The sequence below is a fragment of the Salvelinus fontinalis genome, chromosome 9, assembly GCF_029448725.1.
Source record: "Salvelinus fontinalis isolate EN_2023a chromosome 9, ASM2944872v1, whole genome shotgun sequence".
NCBI classification, from domain to species: Eukaryota; Metazoa; Chordata; class Actinopteri; order Salmoniformes; family Salmonidae; genus Salvelinus; species Salvelinus fontinalis.
In genome coordinates, this window is record NC_074673.1 from 35,945,683 (window position 1) to 35,965,927 (window position 20,245).

The 20,245-nt window shown below is 42.8% G+C and overlaps 1 pseudogene; it reads left to right on the top strand.

Annotated features, from left to right (window-relative positions):
• LOC129861825 (hydrocephalus-inducing protein-like) overlaps positions 1-20,245 on the top strand; it is a 97,718-nt pseudogene that overhangs the window by 18,820 nt on the left and 58,653 nt on the right.

The following is a 20,245-nucleotide window of genomic DNA, read 5'->3' on the forward strand; positions in this document are numbered from 1 at the left end:
CACTCTATGGAAAAGATGACACTCGTGAACATGATGGTGTTCTCTGTTTTGCTCTCTGTTTTGCTCTGCGTTACGGGACTCGTCTGAAGTCGGTACCGCCGATCTTCTAACTCCTGTCTGTAGCGTCCGTTGCACACTAATATGACACCTCTATTGAAAGGCGAGATGCCCACAAGTCTCACAAGACTCGTCTGAAGGTAGCCCGGTACCAGTTTTTTTTAAATTATGGAAGTACTTTATATATATATGGAAAATGTTGAGTGACAATATTTTGTTTGTTAAATATGGGTCTTTCTTATATCTCCTAGATATAGGACAGACACTGCTACTAGCAGTATGTGTATGTGTAGCCTTGTATTTAGCTCTTCAACCGTTAGCTCTGTTTCCCTACGTGCTCATTTTCTGTCTACATGCTGCCTCTGATTAATGTCTAACCTAATTGAGTGTGCAATTAATTAGTTAATTTGTTCAATGCTTTGTTAGCTTTCTAGATATCAGGCTGCCAGTGCAATCCAATCCCCAGTAACAGCTCATCAGACCTTTATATTTGCTCCATTGCCCTTCTTTTATTACCATGCTCCATCTGTCCTCCTACATTTTCAGTCTTGACCAATAGGCACAAATTAGAAGCATAACAATAATCATTTCATCATCTTCAATTATCTAACTATGCACAATTTTCGCTAAAGATGGGGCTTTGTTTACTCTTCCCGAGCCTCCAGTATTTTAGATAGTGTGTACTAACAGAGTAAAAGTGGGTTTGTTCTATTAGACATACTGTACATTGTGTTTAAGTGATAATGTCCGAGAAGCCGGTGTTTGGAGGATATATTGGCACGGGTGCCAATATTAGGGTTAGGGTAACTGTAGCATGGCAAACCATGCCAATATATCCTCCAAACACTGGCTTTGAGGGCATTATCACTTTTATACGGGTTACCAACATATTCAAATAATGATTGACATATTTTCATTAAAACCGTTATTTTGAATAATTTATTCATACTATTTGATCATTCCACAAGATATAGTCCTGACACAAATCTAGGGTTGCTACCCAAGCCGGTTGGTCATTTGTTCTATTGGTTCTGTATCTATGGACATGACCCAGTCGTTCATACTACATGTTCCATTGCCATACTGGCTGGCAACGTTCTTATTCCTTGCTTGCTAGCTAGCCAACTACATCTAACTTACAGTCACGTCAAATGTCAAAAGGAATAACAACAGTAGCAGCATTTGCATTTGTTTAAGCTGTTTTCTAGTGACGTTTATTTGGCTACATCCATAACAATGAGCTAATGAGGCGTGATTTCGCCTGGCATAGAAAATGTGCTCTCTGGTCATGTCACTGTTGTTCAGAGGAGCTAGCCAACAACACAGCTAACACAATCACTTCAAACACTGAAGCTGTAAAGACTGCAAACTAGCTGCTTTGTTTTGATTTACCTTTTTTGAATTGACATTTCTTTGTATATATCCATAAAAATTATGCCAGCTGATTCATGATTTAGACTGGCTGAGAAATGCTGCCTGCCTCGTCCCAACTCCTGACCCCTACACGTTCATTACTATAGGACAGATGGAGATCGAATTTGAATATTTGTCACGTTCTGACCATAGTTCTTTTGTGTTTTCTTTGTTTTAGTGTTGGTCAGGACGTGAGCTGAGTGGGCATTCTATGTTGTGTGTCTAGTTTTCCTGTTTCTGTGTTTGGCCTGATATGGTTCTCAATCAGAGGCAGGTGTTAGTCATTGTCTCATATTGGGAACCATATTTAGGTAGCCTGTTTTGTGTTGGGTTTTGTGGGTGGTTGTCTTCAGTCTTCGTGTGTCTGCACCAGATAGAACTGTTTCGGTTTTCACGTTTGTTGTCTTTTGTATTTTGGAGTGTTCAGTTTTTTTGTCTTTTATTAAACATGATGAACACTAATCACGCTGCGCTTTGGTCCTCTCCTTCCACAGAAGAAAACCATTACAATATTGAAACAATGTTGCAAATGTCAGAGAGACAGACAGCAAGGTTTATACAAATCTCTGCTGTTGAAAACTAAATGTTAGTCTTAAAGAAATGGGAGATAATGTCTAAATGTTTAGTGGTGTCGTCACTTCCTCTTGAATTTGCAGACGTGTTGCTGTGCGTTTTGTTGCTGTGCGTTTTGTTGCCAACTTTACGTTTGGTTTTATTTTATTTTTAATTACCATTTATATTTTTAGTTTTTCCATCACAACTTTTTTCCCTCATTCAACTTTTTCACTCCGGACGCTTTATCTGGACATGGTTCGTCAGCACTTTCAACAGCCGAAGCTAAGTAGTAACATTAACATGATGTCTTCTAATTGCAGTCGCTGTACTCATAATATACAGGAGAACGATCGCCTTATGGCGAGGATAGCTGTGCTGCAAGCCCAGCTTCAGACGCAATCGTTAGGCAAGGGTAATTTCAGTGTAGGAAAGGATGAAACAGCGTCTGTGCCACCAGTAAGTACAGATACTAACGTTAGTATAAATCCCCCCGCACAGTCCCTGCAGCCGGACAACTTTCTCATGGCTTCTGGAGGGAAATGCTGTAGGAATGCTCAACTGGTGTCGCTTAATCAGCCGACAGAAACTTTCAACCGGTTTTCCCCATTAAGCAGCAAGTCGGAGTCTGAGGCCGAGTCTTCTCTTGTCTCTACTCCTCCCGTTACGGGGTCTGAGACGCCGAAGGCTCCCACCATTAGCTCTGACAAATTGAAAACCCTAGTCATTGGCGACTCCATTACCCGCATTATTAGACTTAAAACGAATCACCCAGCGATCATACACTGTTTACCAGGGGGCAGGGCTACCGACGTTAAGGCTAATCTGAAGATGATGCTGGCTAAAGCTAAAACTGGCGAGTGTAGAGAGTATAGAGATATTGTTATCCACGTCGGTACCAACGATGTTAGGATGAAACAGTCAGAGGTCACCAAGCGCAACATAGCTTCAGCGTGTAAATCAGCTAGAAAGATGTGTCGGCATCGAGTAATTGTCTCTGGCCCCCTCCCAGTTAAGGGGAGTGACGAGCTCTACAGCAGAGTCTCACAACTCAATCGCTGGTTGAAAACTGTTTTCTGCCCCTCCCAAAAGATAGAATTTGTAGATAATTGGCCCTCTTTCTGGGACTCACCAACAAACAGGACCAAGCCTGACCTGCTGAGGAGTGACAGACTCCATCCTAGCTGGAGGGGTGCTCTCATCTTATCTACCAACATAGACAGGGCTCTAACGCCTCTAGCTCCACAATGAAATAGGGTGCAGGCCAGGCAGCAGGCTGTTAGCCAACCTGCCAGCTTAGTGGAGTCTGCCACTAGCATAGTCAGTGTAGTCAGCTCAGCCATCCCCATTGAGACTGTGTCTGTGCCTCGACCTAGGTTGGGCAAAACTAAACATGGCGGTGTTCGCCTTAGCAATCTCATTAGGATAAAGACCTCCTCCATTCCTGCCATTATTGAAAGAGATCGTGATACCTCACATCTCAAAATAGGGTTACTTAATGTTAGATCCCTCACTTCAAAGGCAGTTATAGTCAATGAACTAATCACTGATCATAATCTTGATGTGATTGGCCTGACTGAAACATGGCTTAAGCCTGATGAATTTACTGTGTTAAATGAGGCCTCACCTCCTGGTTACACTAGTGACCATATTCCCCCGTGCATCCCGCAAAGGCGGAGGTGTTGCTAACATTTACGATAGCAAATTTCAATTTACAAAAAAATAAATGACGTTTTCGTCTTTTGAGCTTCTAGTCATGAAATCTATGCAGCCTACTCAATCACTTTTTATAGCTACTGTTTACAGGCCTCCTGGGCCATATACAGCGTTCCTCTCTGAGTTCCCTGAATTCCTATTGGACCTTGTAGTCATAGCAGATCATATTCTAATTTTTGGTGATTTTAATATTCATATGGAGAAGTCCACAGACCCACTCCAAAAGGCTTTCAGAGCCATCATCGACTCAGTGGGTTTTGTCTAACATGTCTCTGGACCTACTCACTGCCACAGTCATACTCGGGACCTAGTTTTATCCCATGGAATAAATGTTGTAGATCTTAATGTTTTTCCTCATAATCCTGGACTATCGGACCACCATTTTATTACGTTTGCAATCGCAACAAATAATCTGCTCAGACCCCAACCAAGGAGCATCAAAAGTCGTGCTATAAATTCTCAGACAACACAAAGATTCCTTGATGCCCTTCCAGACTCCTTCTGCCTACCCAAGGACGTCAGAGGACAAAAATCAGTTAACCACCTAACTGAGGAACTCAATTTAACCTTGCGCAATACCCTAGATGCAGTTGCACCCCTAAACTAAAAACATTTGTCATAAGAAACTAGCTCCCTGGTATACAGGAAATACAGAAAATAGTACTATATCGCTTGACACAATGATGAAAATAATCATGGCCTCTAAACCTTCATGCTGCATACTGGATCCTATTACTGGATCCTAATCCAACTAAACTACTGAAAGAGCTGCTTCATGTGCTTGGCCCTCCTATGTTGAACATAATAAACGGCTCTCTATCCACCGGATGTGTACCAAACTCACTAAAAGTGGCAGTAATAAAGCCTCTCTTGAAAAAGCCAAACCTTGACCCGGAAAATATTAAAAACTATCGGCCTATATCGAATCTTCCATTCCTCTCAAAATTTTTAGAAAAAGCTGTTGCGTAGCAACTCACTGCCTTCCTGAAGACAAACAATGTATACGAAATGCTTCAGTCTGGTTTTAGACCCCATCATAGCACTGAGACTGCACTTGTGAAGGTGGTAAATTACCTTTTAATGGCGTCAGACCGAGGCGCTACATCTGTCCTCGTGCTACTAGACCTTAGTGCTGCCTTTGACACCATCGATCACCACATTCTTTTGGAGAGACTGGAAACCCAAATTGGCCTACACGGACAAGTTCTGGCCTGGTTTAGATCTTATCTGTCGGAAAGATATCAGTGTGTCTCTGAATGGTTTGTCTGCACTGCCAGAGCCCTGCAAAATGACCTCCAGCAGGCCACAAATGTGCATGTGTCAGCATATGGTCTCACAAGGGGTCTGAGGATCTCATCTCGGTACCTATTGGCAGTCAGGCTACCTCTGGTGAGCACATGGAGGGCTGTGTGGCCCCACAAAGAAATGCCACCCCACTCCATGACTGACCCATCGCCAAACCGGTCATGCTGGAGGATGTTGCAGGCAGCAGAACGTTCTCCATGGCGTCTCCAGACTCTGTCACGTCTGTCACATGTGCTCAGTGTGAACCTGCTTTCATCTGTGAAGAGCACAGGGCGCCAGTGGCGAATTTGCCAATCTTGGTGTTCTCTGGCAAATGCCAAACGTCCTGCACGGTGTTGGGCTGTAAGCACAACCCCCACCTGTGGACGTCGGGCCCTCATACCACCCTCATGGAGTCTGCTCAAACGGTCAGAAACAGACACATGCACATTTGTGGCCTGCTGGTGGTCATTCATTATTCCTGATTATTATTTGACCATGCTTGTCACTTATGAACATTTTGAACATCTTGGCCATGTTCTGTTATAATCTCCACCCGGCACAGCCAGAAGAGGACTGGCCACCCCTCATAACCTGGTTCCTCTCTAGGTTTCTTCCTAGGTTTTGGCCTTTCTAGGGAGTTTTTCCTAGCCACCGTGCTTCTACACCTGCATTGCTTGCTGTTTGGGGTTTTAGGCTGGGTTTCTGTACAGCACTTCGAGATATTAGCTGATGTACGAAGAGCTATATAAAATAAACTTGATTTGATTTAGATGCTTTTTATAGTGGAGATCAAGTTTATAAATTGCCTGGCTGGGCTGATGAGACAATGGATTGCGTAGTCAGATGGAACAGAGTAAATAGGCATTTTAAAGTCATATATTTAGCCTGGTGGTATCTTGTGGAATAGACACCGGCTGGAATGTGCTTTTAACCAATCAGCATTCAGGATTAGACGCACCCGTTGTATAATATTTATTAATGCACTGTGCATAGTGTTCATCCCTCTGTTTCTATTTCTGTTTCATGCCTCTCTCATTAACCAGCGCTGCCTTGAATCCCTTTGGTGCAAAACAACCTAATGACTGGTACCCTGCTATGCTGGGTGTCACGATCATTGTAACTTTGAGGAAGAGTGGACCAAGGCGCAGCGTGATAACAATACATCCTTCTTTATTATTAAGAAGACGAACACGAATACTTATATAAACGAACAAAACAACAAACAGACGGCCGTGAAGCTATTCAAACAAAATAGTGCTGACACTAAACACTACACATAGACAATTACCCACAATAGCCTAATGCCTATGGCTGCTTTAAATATGGCTCCCAATCAGAGACAATGAAGGACAGCTGTCTCTGAGAACCATTCAGGCAACCATAGACTTACCTAGACACCTACACTAAACACAACCCCTTAACCTCTACAAAACCCCCTATACAATACAACCACGACGAGACAAATACACACAAACATCCCCCCCTGTCACACCCTGACCTAACCAAAATATTACAGAAAACAAAGAATACTAAGGCCAGGGCGTGACCCTGGGACCTTGAAGTACTGCAGTCTACAGACAAACGCAAAGACGCACACACACACACACACACACACACACACACACAGTGTCTTGTATTGCACTTAAATCTTTAAAGTGCAGTGCTGAGGAAATACTTCTGACACTCTTTTCACCTCTAAGGCTAAAGAGCTGTCCGTTGATAAGGCAGGATTTTTACTAAGCATTTTCAAGCATCAATCGATGGTCATTCTTCTAGAATAACAGAGTCGCTCGATAGCATGGCAAAGATCCAGGTAGAACTTGATGGCAAAAGAATGTAAAAGATTTAAAAACAAAGCATACTTTCAATTTATATTTTGCCATTAGTATATTCTTGCCCAATGTTTTGAGCTGCTGCACTCCGGAAGGAGATTAAGGGCAAAGAGCAGTAAGAATAAGAGCATGTTTCACTCCATCGGCCATTGGGCTGCTGAACAGTTGGACAGTAGGCCGCAGAGACTTTCAATATGTGGAAATCTAAACATGTGACGTGTGTACGAACTTTGCATTTTTCCGTACTGCATGTAATATATTGTGTTGCGTTTGTGCATTTGTATGCTGACGTCACAGAATGAATTTGCATGTAAATGGACAATAAAGTATATTGTATTGTATGATGGCCTTATCAAATCTACTATTTGGGGTCTTAGCTACTGAGTTTTGCTGTGGTTTTCATTTGAAACCTCCTTGACATGCCATGGTTCAAAGCAATACATTTTATTAAACCTCTGTAATGCAAGTCTGATCTGATTATTGACATTTCAGCTGGCTTGTTCTTCATACCCCTCCATGATCACCTTTGTATCGACCAGCAGCTCAGCTCTCACTAGCTCTCTGGCACATAAAGCCTTAGAAAGTGATCTATGACTCTCAGATGAATCCCAAAGTCACACACCGCTCACATGGATGGTTAGGTGAGGTGTAGTGGCTGAATGCCTCAATTGCCGTTTACTCCCCTTTCTCTGCAAGTCCCTCTGTAATGAGCTGACATCCCACTTTATCTAGAATGAAGTACACTGTAGAGAGTCTATATTAGAATATATTAAATGTGACTAGACATCTTCCTTTGACTAGACATAGAAATCTGCCCTACTTCTGTCTCACAGGGTAGCAGAATATACTTATATCTTCAAGTTAATGTACAGATGAACAAGATACCGATATGCAACAGACTTTGGGGGCTATGATTAATCCCTCTAAAGAATCAGATTGTGCATTTATGGAGAGTAAAGAAGTCTGCGTGACTCAGTAACTTCCAGTAGCTATAAAGTTCAGCTAGTGATAATGTTGTTGATGGTGATTAATCAGGAGCTATGATCCATGATCGGTTGGTTCTACATGACTGCTTGTAACATCAAGAGCATCTCCTGTCGCCAGCAGACCATGCTCTGTTCAATAAGGTCCCCTCCACACTCGAGCACACACTGAAACTCCAATTAAATCCAACTCATTGCATAGCCAATGTCAGCGCAAGGAAGTTGTAAAAAAGTGTGTTTCTGCCCTTGTAGACTAGAGAGTTTGTTATAGAAGTGTAGTGCTTGTTCCTCTCTGCCATCACATTTCCCCTACATACACGGAGCTCATTAATGTCTTTGGTTGGTCGTGGTTCTGAAGAAGACGTCATGATGGCAGTCAAATGTGATGATTCCGCTTAGTCCATGGAAGCATCCAGATAGTTGGATGAGCCCTCCAGTGTGGTGGTGAAAAAATAAAGTATTATCAATCAGAGAGCCTACTCCAATGTCACAGCGCTGGATTCAATCTGAAAATCCCCATTAAAACTTTATGTGCAACAAATCAATCAGGAAGCTGCTGCATGGAAAATTGATTTTAAATCCTCTTTCAGCTAATAGTTAAGATATATTGAGAGCTACTGGTGCACTTTGGTCTTATCTGCTGATGTGAACAAGGCTGAAGATGTAGTGGTAGAGAAGATGAATGTCTGTTTCCTTTTTAGATTATTTCCTTGTTGAATCTAAATCAATCAGAAATCTAGAATGGAGTAGTATAGAATGGGGAATTGTTCTGCATTTTTTCTTTAGATGAAAATTCCGCTTTCAAGCTGAATTAGATTGTACAGTACATCTAATAGGGCGAAAGCAGGCTGAATCCTCTGTATCAATCCTGGTATCTATAGCAACACAGCTTTTGGGCCCTGGATCGGATAAAACCCCAGCCTGTCTGTGATTGCTTCAATTAGCAGCTTCACACTCTCTGTAAAACTGATAGACGAGTAGTGAGCTTCCCAACTGCAGCCTTCCTCTGCCTCCACCAGGCTCCCAAAAGGCCCACAGATAAGACAGTATTAGTAGGGAAGAGACTGGAGGGAGCCCGGACCTGCTATCACTACATTACCTCTCATTATAAAACAGTGCTTGGTCCAAGAGACAGAAAAGGTTCTGATAAAGGAGTCAAATTGCTTCGTGTGTGGTGCCCTTATTTTATTTGTTGGTTAATCGAAAGCACAGACCCTCTGTAAGAATGCCTCAAACACAGACTTTTATAGAACATATGAGCTCTATGGGCCCAAACATAAAAGGGTTCACTGCTTGTGAACCCTTTTTCTCCTGGATGTTTGACTAACCTGAGAATGTTTCATGAACATCACAGACATACTCTTACAAAGCCCCTCAATGAATCTATCATATATTATACAGGTAGATTGAATTTGGTCCCATGTGGCTCAGTTTGAAGAGCTTGGCACTTGCACTGCCAGGGTTGTGGGTTCGATTCACACTGGGAGCCAGTACAAAAAAGTATGAACATGTATGCACTCACTACTAAGTCACTCTGGATAAGAGCATCTGCTAAATTATATTATTTATTCTGTGTTTTGGCTTACGGCATTATACAGTATGGTTAAACTGGCAGTACTACACCTATTACGTAGTGATTCTGTCTTTTACTACATCAGATGTAAAAACCTATGTAACAGAAGGCCACTGTTTTTTTCCAGGTTCGCAGCAGGTGGTGGGTGGAGCCCAGTGAGGGAGAGGTTCCACCCCAGGGGAAGCTGGAGCTGAGGCAGGTGGCTCACCTATATGACAATCAAATGCATTTATAAAGCCTTTTTTGCATCAGCAGATGTCACAAAGTGCTATACAGAAACCCAGCCTAAAACCCAAAACAGCAAGCAATGCAGATGTAGAAGCACGGTGGCTAGGAAAAACTCTCTAGAAAAGGCAGGAACCTAGGAAGAAACCTAGAGAGGAACCAGGCTCTGAGGGGTGGCCAGTCCTCTTCTTCTCTTCTGTGCCTGGTGGAGATTTTAAGAGTATATGGGCATTTAAGGCCAGATTGTTCTTCAAGATTTTTAAACGTTAGATAACCAGCAGGGTCAAATAATAATCATAGTGGTTGTAGAGGGTGCACTTCCAGGACAAGCTGCACCTATCCATCCAGGATAATGAAACACACCATATTTCTCTCTGCCAATGGAAAGGGCACTACCATTGCCACCAACCTTCCTTTTGTCCCTAGTCTGGACCTGGGGGCACATTTCAGGTACAGGCAGGGAGTGTGTACATACTTTACATATTCAATCAAATCAGTCATTCAAATCCCATTCAAATCCACCAGTCATTCAATTATTTCCCTGAAAGCTTGTTTTCTGTCCTCTGCTCCCCAGCTCTGGTCCATATCAGTACTGCTTTAGAGTGACCAACTGAGGTCAGCCCTTCCACCAGCTATACTGGAACACAGAGGGGTACCTCCAGTTCCTCCGCAGAGGCCCCCCCCCCCCCCCCCCGCCCACCAACACAACCAGGGAGGAAAAGGGTCGCAGCTCCCTGGTTCCTCCAGCTGTAGATGGGCCAGTCTTCAGCCTGCATCCTATACGCATAGAGCTCGCCACGGGACACACCGCTAACATGTTGCTGGAGGGCTCCTCTGATTCTCCCAAGGTGGGAACATGTGACAATGGTGGCAAACACTCCTCTGTCAGACACAACTTAGATAGTAAGTTGAGATCTAGAAACATAGACTCATGAGAGCACCAGCTGTTCCGGACGATGGGTTATCATGCTCTCCATAGCCAATGTGAGCAAGACCTTTTAAACAGGTTAGCATTCACAAGGCTGCGGGGCCAGACGGATTACCAGGACGTGTACTTAGAGCATGCGCGGACCAACTGTCAAGTGTCTTCACTGACATTTCAAACTCTTCCTGACAAAGTCTGTAATACCTACATGTTTCAAGCAGACCACCATAGTCCCTGTGCCCAAGAAAGCGAAGGTAACCTGCCTAAATGACTACGCCCCGTAACACACTTCTAAAGGCTGGTTATGGCTCACATTAACACCATCACCCCGGAAACTCTAGACCCATTCCAATTCGCATACCGTCCCAACAGATCCACAGATGACGCAATCTCAATTGCTCTCCATACTGCCCTTTCCCACCTGGACAAAAGGAACACCTATGTGAGAATGCTTTTCATTGACTACAGCTCAGTGTTCAACACCATAGTGCCCACAAAGCTCATCAATAAGCTAAGGACCATGGGACTAAACACTTCCCTCTGCAACTGGATCCTGAACTTCCTGACAGGCCGTACCCCCAGGTGGTGAGGGTAGGCAACAGATCTGCCACGCTGATCCTCGACATGGGGGCCCCTCAGGGGTGCGTACTTAGTCCCCTCCTGTACTGCCTGTTCACCCACTAATACGTGGCCAAGCACGACTCCAACACCATCATTAAGTTTGCTGACGACACAGCGATGAGAGCCTATAGGGAGGAGGTAAGAGACCTGGCAGTGTGGTGCCAGGAAAACAATCTCTCCCTCAATGTGAGCAAGACAAAGGAGATGATCGTGGACCACAGGAAAAGGAGGGTCTAACACACCCCCATTCATATTGACGGGGCTGTAATGGAGCTGATCGAGAGTTTCAAGTTACAAACTAGCATGGTCAAAACACACCAAGAAAATTGTGAAGAGGGCACGACAATGCCTTTTCCCCCTCAGGAGACTGAAAAGATTTGGCATGGGTCCCCAGATCCTCAAGAAGTTATACAGTTGCACCATTGAGAGCATCCTGACCGGTTGCATCACGACCTGGTATTACAACTGCTCGGCATCCGACCGTAAGGCGCAACAGAGGGTAATGCGAACGGCCCAGTACATCACTGGGGCCAAGCTTCCTGCCATCCAGGACCTATATACTAGGCGGTGTCAGAGGACGGCCCAAAAAAATGGTCAAAGACTCCAGTCATAGACTGTTCTCTCTGCTAACGCATGGCAAGTGGTACCGGAGTGCCAAGTCTAGGTCCAAATGGCTACTCAACAGCTTCTACCCCCAAGCCATACGACTGCTGAACAATGAATCAAATGGCCACCCGGACTATTTGCATTGACACCCACACCCCTTTGTTTTTACACATGCTGCTACTCGCTGTTTATTATCTATGCATAGTCACTTTACCCCTACCAACATGTAGAAATTACCTTGACTAATCTGTACCCCCGCACATTGACTCGGTAACAGTACCGAGTCTATACATAATGTAGCCTCATTATTGTTATTTTATTGTGTTACTTTTGTATTTATTTTTTATTTTAGTAAATATTTTCTTAACTCTATTTTCTTAAAACGGAATTGTTGGTTAAGGGCTTGTCAGGAAGCATTTTATGGTATCTGTTGTATTCGGCGCTTGTGTCAAATAACATTTGATTTGACACACTCCCTCAAGCAACAGATATGGCTGCCTTTACACAGCCAGATCAATTCTGATATTTTTTCCACGTATTGGTCTTCTGACCAATCTTTTCAAATATTTTTCAGAGCTGATCTGATTGGTCTAATGACTAAATAGTGAAAAAAAGATCAGAATTGGTCTGCCTGTGTTAACAGTCTTTGTTCGTCAATAACAGTCTGTGCATTTTGGATAATTTATTATGTGTTACGGGTGAAAAATTTCGACACCGACTGCATTGGTCTTTGTCAGCACCCACAGTTGTTGGACTTTGAATAAATTATTCAATTTTATTCGCAAAACGAATCTAGTATGTTTCACCACATTGGACTAACTTTATGGATTCGTTTTTATGTTCAGCCAAACCAGTTATTTTTAGTGTACCATTACCAGTGTTTAATAGTAGTATTCACAGCTGGTTATTGACTTTCGCTAAAATTTGGACGAACATGTGAATTACATTAAGTGCACTCTTAGCTAGCATTTCAGATAATGACACAGGGGCCTCAAGGTTGAATACTACAGAGATAAAGGTGTTTAAAGCCCCCTTCATCTGACACTAGTCACGCTGCACAGGCCTGGGTATTGACTTCGTCTCTGGGTATTACTGGGATACATTTCTCCTTGAGTCCTTATTGATTGAATGGTGAACAGGAGAGGGAAAGAAGCGGGAACCAGAGGTAAGCCCATGCCACTGCAGCCTCTGCTGATCCCCTATATCTTTCAATGGCAATTGTAGGATTGTATTTCAGGAAATCCCAAGCAAAGCTTTGGCAGGACAGGGCTGTATTTCTGTTGGGTAGTTATAGGAAACTGTCACATTTATACCTACACAAGGTCAAAATCTGAGCTTCAGTGCAGAATTGCATATAATGGTATAAATGTTGTCTTGAGCTAACGGAATGTGTGTACTGAATACCTGTGTTTCTAACCCAGGTGGTCTGAGAGAGGCTGGTGTGTCACGCCATGCTAGGTCACCAGAGTGGGAAGGAGCTCATCACCTCTCTTGGACATCTCCTCCCAGCAGCTCAGCTTCTTAGTGGAGAAGGTACAGTATGCGACACCCATCACCAATCACCCACAGCCTAAAACTTACTGCCTCTCTGCTCACACCTTACATAACAGAAACAAGCCTCGGTGCATGTGCATGGAAGGCTTAGTGCATGGAAATCATCTCATGAGTTTCTACAATCATGGTGCAGCCATCCATGCCCAATGACACACATTTCATAATGCTTGAAAAATTAGACCTCACATCAGTCATTTGTTCATTGAAGGCATTTATTGTGCAGCAGATCGGTGGCTGGGTTGAGACATTGTGTTTTTTCGATGTTCTACAGCTCCAGTGTCAGAAGTGCTTTGCATGCTCTGTGAAGCTGGATCTCAGTGATTATCTCCTACCTTCTAAGCAAATTACACTGTACACTTCTGCACCAGTTTGTTCCTGATCTATGATGTGGAGATGGCAATGGTTCTGGCAGAGCACAAAAGCTTTGCCCCAGATTCTAGTAACCAATAATCAGTGTTGATTTTAGCATGTAAATCTTGGTGGGGCAAACAAAAAAATGCGGGATGCATGTGTAACAGATTAGCTTCCGTTCCTCTCCTCGCCCCGAACCAGGGGGCCCTCTGCACACATCAACAACTGCCTCCCACGAAGCATCGCTACCCATCGCTCCACAAAGCTGCGGCACTTGCAGTGCAAGGGGAACAACTACTTCAAGGTCTCAGAGCGAGTGACGTCACCAATTGAAACGCTATTAGCGCGCACCCCGCTAAGCATTTCACATCAGTTACACTCACCCCCCTTTTGACCTCCTCCTTTTCCGCAGCAACCAGTGATCCGGGTCAACAGCATCAATGTAACAGTTTAGCTTCCGTCCCTCTCCTCGCCACTACCTGGGCTTGAACCAGGGACCCTCTGCACACATTAACAACTGCCTCCCACGAAGCATCGCTACCCATCGCTCCACAAAAGCCACAAAAGCCACGTTACCCATCGTCCCACAAAAGCCCTTGCAGAGCAAGAGGAACAACTACTTCAAGGTCTCAGAGCGAGTGACGTCACCAATTGAAACGCTATTAGCACGCACCCCGCTAACCATTTCACATCGGTCACACATGCCAGCAAAGCCACTACGCAACACTAAACAATACATTAATTGCACTTTAACGGTGACAAACGGTGACTACAAACTGTTAGCGCCTACATAAATCGAATCGTATTAGTCACATGCTCCAAATACAACAGGTGTAGACCTTACAGTAAAATGCTTACTTACAAGCCCCTAACCAACAATGCAGTTATATATATACAGTATATATATATATACACGGATAAGAACAAGAAATAAAAGTATCAAGTAATTAAAGAGCAGCCGTAAAATAACAATAGCGAGACTATATACATGGCGGTACCGGTATAGAGTCAATGTGCGGGGGCACCGGTTAGTTGAGGTAATATGTACATGTGGGTAGAATTATTAGTGACTATGCATAGATGATAGCAACAGAGAGTAGCAGCGGTGTAAAACAGGGGGCGGGGCAATGCAAATACTCTGGGTAGCCATTTGATTAGGTGTTCAGGAGTCTTATGGCTTGGAGGTAGAAGCTGTTTAGAAGCCTCTTGGACCTAGACTTGGTGCATCGGTAAGGCTTGCCGTGTGGTAGCAGAGAGAACGGTATAGAACAGTCTTTGACAATTTATAGGGCCATCCTCTTACACTGCCTAGTAAAGCTGTCCCAACAGCAGAGTCCCAACACCTTACCACTGCTACACCTGGCTGTCAGTGGACCCTTGCCTGGCAGCGAAACAGTTCATTCAGCCTCATTTACTGCTTTTTTTTAAAAACATAGCTGATATGGCTGACTTGCTTAAACAAATGTGGTTTCAACTGACAATTGAGTTGTACAAATAAGAGGTAAGAGGCAATCTGTAATTTTGATTAAGACATTAATGAGCGAGCTAGGACGGACGTAGTCAATAGAACTATTTGTTCAGCACTTTTGAAATGTAGAGCGACAGAATTCAGAACATGTGCCGTTCTTACAGTGTACTCCCTGTACAAGTTAGAACCGTAGGATAAATAAATGGGACATCTAAACAGACAATGAAAGCTCTTACAATATTCGATGATTACATTTCTCTAAAACAGATTATGGGCTATTTGTGCACCACCAAGGTAAAACAGTAGGTGGGTCTTTGTGTGTCAAAAAAGTATGTCATATAACACTATTTGACACGTTAAATAACACAATTCTATTCATTTGCACGTGCAAACCAAGCACCACCAATACTATCAGTAGTACTGTCAATGCTGTACAAAAAAGTAGCCAAACAAGCACACACCGGGCCACGAACGATGTGTTTACAATACAAATGATTAGGGTGAGGCACACGGCCTACTAACAGCTTACTACACAACATACACTTAGTATTACTTTCTTAGCTACTGTATACATTTCTCCCTTGTGTATTACGTAATTTATGCAGCAGCATACAATACATTTTTGGACTAACCTTGTGAAGGTGGCGCAGCAATCCTTTGTGGGCAAATTTCGTCACCAAACTTTGTCATCAAAGTCTGGTATTCTCTGGATTTATGGTGAGAACTTTGGGGGGAAAAAACACATTGAATAGCAGGCTAACTTTAGAGGTTTCTTTGCAACGCTTGCAGTTAGTCACTGATTTCTTCCAAGTGACTCACTGTTGAATTTGCGATTTCCAACTTGTTGTGTAATCTTTATGTACAACGGCCAATGAGCACCGATATGTTTTATCTATACTTTCTCTTCATATAACAAGGATTTTAAAGGATTTGCCAGTAGATTGTCGACAACTGATGATGACTGCTTGCTAAGACTTTGAAAGTAAGATGTTGACATGATCAGTCTAATTAAAGCTACTGTACAGTAGATATAACGTGATTTGATGTCATTTTATCTGTGGCCAATGACCTTGAGCCTTCTTGGATCGGCACTTCTAATATAACTATGGCAGAACCCAAGGGGCAAAATTTTTCGAGCTCTAAACTTAGAAAAAGGGACGATGTACTGTCCCATGAGTGACAAAAAACTGAGCCAATCATGACAGAAAACTGAGCCAATCAGGCACAACACTCTCTATTTTCTGCTGGCTTGCCTCAGTCGATGGTACTGACTTTGTATCGTTGACCGTCGATGGTATCGACGACCGTCGTGAGAGTGTCCCTTTTCCATACAGTGGTCATAATAGTTTGCAGGTCAAACCGTTCGGACACTACAGACGTTTTCGTGAGAAGACAGACTTTCGGGATGTCTCATGGTCTGACAAACACCGCTCTAGTTTTGTCACCTTTCACCGTAGATGTGGAACTGTGACATCGGCGGATGCGGTGGATTGAGGACGAATCCAATGTAAAAAAATGATATTTCTAGCTTAAACCTGAATACACATTATGCCTATTGTTACAAAAACTTGAGAGGAAGAACGAGGAGTCACCACTATCATCATAATGATTTTCTGTCCCCCCTATTTCACTTTCATTATCACAAGCACAAACTCTAGCTCAATGTTTGTATTATCGCCCCTTTCATGCTGAACCTGTGCATATTTTTACACACATCTCACATCTCCTGGCAGCTGCTTTCAGGTCCTGTTGCTGATCAGCCTTTTTGAACTGAAAATTATAATTTCTCAGTGGCATTCTTTTATCTGACTCTGTGCCATTCATCTATGTGTTGACAGTCTTGCCTCTTGATTTACAGGCTGCTTGTGCAGAGGAGCTCTCCGGGATAAAGCAATTAGAGAGAGGGAAAGGTGACAGGGAGAGGGAAAGGGGATAGGGAGGGAGAGAGGGAGAGAGAGGAAGGGGTAAGGAAAGAAGCAAGAAAGAAAGGGATAAGAAATGCAGTAGAGTTGAGAAGAGGGAGAGAGGCTGAGAATGAATTGCCCATCTATAAGGCCTGCTGTAAATTGTGCTGCCCACACAAGAGAGGGATAGATGGAGATTATAGATTGGGTCTTTTTTGCTTTGCTTAACCTTTAAGAAGTTATTAATGACGACAGAGCAGCTTTTATATGGGCATTATAATCAATTGACATGCTCCCAGCCTCTAGAGTTTACAGTATTGAATACCGGTAGTTACTCTAACTTACTTCATCTTCACAAATCAGTCTTATCTTTTCAAATGTGTTGATGTATGAATCTAACACACAAACTGTCTATCCTCGAACAACTAGTATTTGTACAATACATTACAGGGATAATAGCCTCGGTTTAGACTTAATATAATCTAACTATGTAACATTTGTAGGTGACTATTCATGCTTAGTATTGAGTTGCTGTTACGGCTCTCGTTGGTAGAATGACCAGACCAAGGTGCAGCGTCGTAGGCGTACATTTTCTTTATTAATGTTCCACCAAAAACAATACAACGAACGTAAAGCTTCGTAGGGCAAAACATGCAACAAACAAAGACAAGATCCCACAAAACCCAAACGGAAACTAACAACTTATCTGATTATCTGATTCCCAATTAGAGACAACGATAGACAACTGCCTCCGATTGGGAATCAAACACACCAACATAGAAACAGAAAACCTAGAATGCCCACCCTAATCACACCCTGACCTAACCAAATAGAGAAATCAAAAGGCTCTCTAAGGTCAGGGCGTGACAGTTGCGGGTACCATATCCCCATGTCTATGTGTCTGTAGACCCGGGTGCTGATTGTAGGAGTGCAGACAGAACTGTGGGTGCTCTGACCCCTCGTACCGCCAGGTGAGTGGCCGAGGAGGTTCTGGAAGTGCACTGCGCAGACCATCCTTAGCAGGACACAGTGGGACTGAAGAGAGAGGTCCACTTCCCCACCCTCCACTTCTCCACTTCTAAAACGTACGAATTAAGCAGAGCATTTCCCTGACCTTTGCGTGTGTGTGCTCCTAAACGTTTCCTCACCTTCCCTGTATTGGGTGGCTTATTGTTATAAATGTTGTGGATATTGTTTATTGTGGTTCCACTGTTCTATTGAGGCACACAGGAGGGCTCCAGTTTTCATGTAGTTCCAGAAGGGGACAGATGGTGTAGAAGCAGCTGGTATAGCCGAGGAATGGAACTTCTCCTTATTAAGACTGCATTGAGTCAAGCTGTTCATTTCACCCTCAATTGAAAAGATGCAGAGCATCAGTGTCACGCCCTGACATTAGAGATCCTTTTTATGTCTCTATTTGGTTTGGTCAGGGTGTGATTTGGGGTGGGCATTCTATGCTCTTTCGTTCTATTATTTGTATTTCTATGTTTTGGCAGGGTAGGGTTCTCAATCAGAGACAGCTGTCTATCGTTGTCTATACCATACTTAGGTAGCCCTTTTTCCCACCTGTCTTTGTGGGAAGTTGACTTTGTTTGTGGCACATAGCCTTAAGCTTCATGGTTGGTTTTGTATTGTTTATTGTTTTGTCGACGTCATTTCTAATAAAAAGAAAGGGTACGCTCACCACGCTGCACCTTGGTCCACTTGATTCAACGGACAATCAGACTGCTCATCCAACCACTTTCCTTTCTCCTAAGAGGCTGATAACAAATTCCACTCCTGTTAACCGTCAGCGGAACACCTGTCAACCACATCCAGTGAAATTGGAGGGCGCGCAATTCAAATAAATAATCGTAATGTTAAACATTTCTGAACATACAAGTATCTTATATAATTTAAAAGCTTAAATTCTTGTTTATCTATTGTCCTATTTACAATAGGCTTTACAGCGAAAGCATACCATGTGATTGTTTGTGGACGGCACCCCACATCAACATATTTTTCAACCAGCACATGCTTCATAAAATCACAAATAGCGATTAAATAAATCACTTACTTTTGAAAATCTTCCTCTGTTTGCAGTCCCAAGGGTCCCAGCTACAACACAAATTTTCGTTTTGTTAGATAAAATCCTTCTTTATATCCCAAAAAGTCTGTTAAATTGGCGCCATCGATTTCAGTAATCCACTCGTTCAAAATGCAGACAAAGGAATCCAAAAAGCTACCGCTAAACTTTGTTCAAACAAGTCAAACTACATTTCTATTTAATCCTCAGGTCCCCTAAAATCTAAATAAACTATAATATTTCATACAGAAAGTAGTATGTTCAATAGAAAAGTAAAATTAGCAGGTGCACGTCCTCTTTGTCGCGCGCGAACAAACGGATGTTCCACTGAGACTCTTTGTACCAAAACTCCAAATTCTTCCTCGTTTTGGAAGAAACAAGCTTGAAACCTTGAACAAAGACTGTTGAAATCTAGTGGAAGCCATAGCAATTGCAATCTGAGTGCTAGAACCCATTGCATAGGACCCATAGCTTTCCATTATAAGATCCTGGGACATCATAAAAATAAAACATTCCGGTTGGTTTCCTGTAGATTTTAGCCTACCATATCAATTGTGTTATAGTCTCATACATTAATGTAACATTTCTACAAACTTCAAAGTGTTTTCTATCCAATGGTAGCAATTATATGTATATCCTGGCTTCTGGGCCTGAGTAACAGGTAGTTTACTTTGGGCACGCCAGTCAGGTGGATATTCAGGAAAATAGACCCTATTTTTTTTTTTAGGGGTGGATCCACCCCTTTTTTAGGGGTGGATCAGCTTAATATTGCGGAAAGAATGTTGCTTCCAATGTAATTGTCTGCATCATTTCCAATCCCCCATATTTTTTGGGGTAAATATATATATCCATACACGTATGCATACATATACACATATATACATACACATACCTATATAGACATACATACTTTATTAAAGAATATACCTTTATTATTATTACATTTACATTTACATTTAAGTCATTTAGCAGACGCTCTTATCCAGAGCGACTTACAAATTGGTGCATTCACCTTATGATATCCAGTGGAACAGCCACTTTACAATAGTGCATCTAAATCTTTTAAGGGGGGTGGTCAGAAGGATTACTTTATCCTATCCTAGGTATTCCTTA